Source organism: Kryptolebias marmoratus, linkage group LG9 (assembly GCF_001649575.2).
Source record: "Kryptolebias marmoratus isolate JLee-2015 linkage group LG9, ASM164957v2, whole genome shotgun sequence".
Classification (NCBI taxonomy): domain Eukaryota; kingdom Metazoa; phylum Chordata; class Actinopteri; order Cyprinodontiformes; family Rivulidae; genus Kryptolebias; species Kryptolebias marmoratus.
In genome coordinates this window covers 11,406,714-11,409,936 of record NC_051438.1, presented here as the reverse complement: position 1 = coordinate 11,409,936, position 3,223 = coordinate 11,406,714, and the positions used below count along the sequence as shown (strand labels likewise).

The 3,223-nt window shown below is 35.7% G+C and overlaps 1 protein-coding gene across 6 annotated transcripts in view; it reads left to right on the top strand.

Moving 5' to 3' along the window:
* Positions 1 to 3,223, top strand: part of ablim3 (actin binding LIM protein family, member 3) — a 66,607-nt gene that overhangs the window by 45,148 nt on the left and 18,236 nt on the right. The window lies entirely within an intron of this gene.

The following is a 3,223-nucleotide window of genomic DNA, read 5'->3' as shown; positions in this document are numbered from 1 at the left end:
GGGGGGGCTATAAAAAGATTAGAGGGGAAGGAGGGAAGTGAAAGATAGTAGAGGAAGAGCAGTACAAATTCTGCAGGGATTTAAAAAAAACACTGAAGTGATTTCTTAAAGACACAACAGAAGGAGTTTGAGAAATAAGCAATAGAGAAATAATGAAAGCAGTAGAGGTGCAAATACTAAAATGTTATTAGATGTAGATGCTAATTAAACTCTCTGAAAGGGTGTCTGTTGTCCTTTGGGAGCATGTGTGGTAAAACTTTGACGGACACAGACATACAGAAGGACACACACGGCCTGGTTGTCCCTGTGGTCCTCTGCTTGTCAGAATAGCTGGTGTAAAGTGCTTTGTTCCTGACTGTCAGCCTCTCTGGGCTATTTATAGACATGGGGACGTGTCAGCCTTTATACACAATTTTCTATTTCTTTTCCATCTATTTCACCTTCTCTTTAAATGTACAATTGCTCGCAATTTTCCTCTGTTCATCTGTTTTAACTTCTGAAAAAGACTGTGAGGTCTACCTTGGCACATTTACAAATACCATTAAGTAATTTTTTTCTGAATGTTTTGGAATTTGCCTGTGCATCTATGTAATGGTATGCATGTTAAAGAACCAGACTAATTAAGGATGCACGTGCGTAAGCATTGAAGCACCCTTGTTAATGTTCGGCCGTTATTTGTCCATTTTTGCTACTCCTCCAGCAGCTTGGAAAAAAAACATTTAAAAAAAATCAGCTGTAAATTGTATGGTGTAAACAAAAAACTACAAAACAATTCCACATACAGAACAATGAAAGTGAAAAAAACCCCAGCTTTAATTGGATGTCTAAAGTTCAGACATATTTAACAGTAGTAATACTTTAAAGTTGAAACAGGTTACAGAACGTTGAACTTGACATGACCGAAGTTGTGATGACGTTGTGCACTCTGACTTTTGAGCTGAGTAAACTTTCCAGAAACTTTTCTAAACAAACTCTTCTTTTTTTCACAAACTTTACTGTTCTTGTTCATTAAAACATAGGGGCCTTTGTCCTCTTTCACCTGATGTGTCTCTTGCTGCCATAGATCTTATAGTGTTTTCTTAAATCCCCTGAGAATGCAGTGTGCGCATCCAAACTCTCATTGACATTCGACGTATCTGAGCTCAGAATTTTCTCTTCAAAACTGGAAGTGAAGCGTCTTTCTAACTTGTCATATCTCTGACATAAAACACTGTAGACACATAAAAATTGACGTGTGATTTTTTTTTTTTTTTAGTCTGTCTAGTTTAGATTTTGCACAGTGAGGCTTACTTTCTAGTCTGCATTTCTCTTTCCCTATATTATTAAGAGATCTGTCAGAGAGTAGCAGATAGAGGTGTGTGGTCACAATGTTTATAAGGTACTGGGAGGAAGAAAGGTTTTAAGACAGTGTTATTTTTACACTATTTATATACCGTATATATATATGTATATGTCTGCACAGCCTTATGTGCACATGTGTTTATAACTGCAGATGTGTTTTACTTGAGGAAAAAAAATAGTAACTGTAAGAAGGACTACTGATAGGATAAAACAGGAAGTAAACAGACGTTCTATTTTCACACAAACAAATGCAGTGTGAATGCTGAGTGCTGAATGACTTGCTGAAATTTGCTAAAGAAACTTCTTAGAGCTAAAATAAACAGAATACTAATAAAACCTAATTGTAGCAAAATGGTAGCTAAAAGTAGCAAAATTGTAGCTAAAACCAGAAAAGGCTAGCTAAAATTAATAAAATCTAGCTATAAACTAAAGTAGCAACAAGCTAGATAAAAGCTAAAGGCAGCATAAGAAGACAAAAATAGCACAAGTATGCTGAAGCAAATTTCAAAGGGAACAAAGTTTTTGAAGAGATTATATTAGATTTCTATATGGAAAATGTCTGTAAACAAAGTTAAACATTGTGAAAAGTGATAAAGTTTACTAAACAAGCTGAATGTTGTTTTTTTTTATGTATGTATGGCTAAAATAGCATAAAGTATACAGAAGTAGCTAGACTGCAAAATGCCCCCAAAAATAAAAAAACAGGAAAGTAATTGTGTGCATGCTAAATCAACTTCACACTATTCTTAATTTTTAAGTAGTAAAGAAGAGGCGGGATCAAATAAGCTTCTTTCTACTCCTTTCTGACCACATCAAGTATATATTAACTGTTTTTTTTTATTTCTTTGTTTGGTCTACTTATTTGTTGGGTTATATAAAAAAGTTTAAAATGAACCTCATTAATCCATTAATCAAAAAACTACTACTTAGCTTTATAGAAGAAAATTAATATTGTAATTCTGAACAAAATTTCTTTAGAGATTTTGCAGTTTTTGCATCCATGTTGATCAATCAGCTTGATCCACATAATATTGACTCAGTTTAATTTTCCATTAACCTAAAATTGCAAAGAGAGAAATTTGAAGACAGGTCATCCAATTCATCTTCCTTTTGATTTGCTTTGCTTCATGTCTCAGTTTAGCTATGAATTTAGAAGACAAATAATGGCTCTGTGGAGACAGGGGCTTCATTACAAAATGGTACCAGTTGTTGCTGACCTGACACTGATGACCACAAATGAGAAACACGTATCTGCTTGAAGTAAGAGATAAATCTGCTGCATCCGGTCCTGACTTTTCCTTTATAGTAACCCGAGCAGCTTGTGAAGCTGCATTGTTTAAGATGCAGCTCAGATGCAATTAGGAATCGCGCAGCGCACCGGCAGCTCCTGCAGATCACATAAAACTGTCCGCTTTATAAAACCCAGAAAAATCCGTGCAGCATAAAATTGCATAAAATGATGCAACGCATGCTCACTTGGAGCAGTTCAGGAATGTGTGTACTATAGCTGTGTTCCTATAAAAAGAAATTCTCTAATGATGTGTCAGAGGAAGACATGATGGGATGTGTCCACACCTCAGAAATCACATTATGGTGTCCTTCAGCAGCAAGGCCTTGTTTTTTGTTTTTTTCTGTATGAACTACACTTATTATGGCCGCTGCCATAGGATGAAAAGCCATCTTTCGCATTCTTTCAAGCAATGCTATGCCTTTATTTTTTTCTATATTGAATGACCTACAGACATGTTCACTTGCACGTATTTACTACAAGAAAAACAACAGCAGGTGATCATGTAATGACTTAACACTCGGAGGTCACTGGTGTTCAGGTGATACACAGAAGAAAAACATATGGAGACAATGACCTGCACGCAGCGGGGTG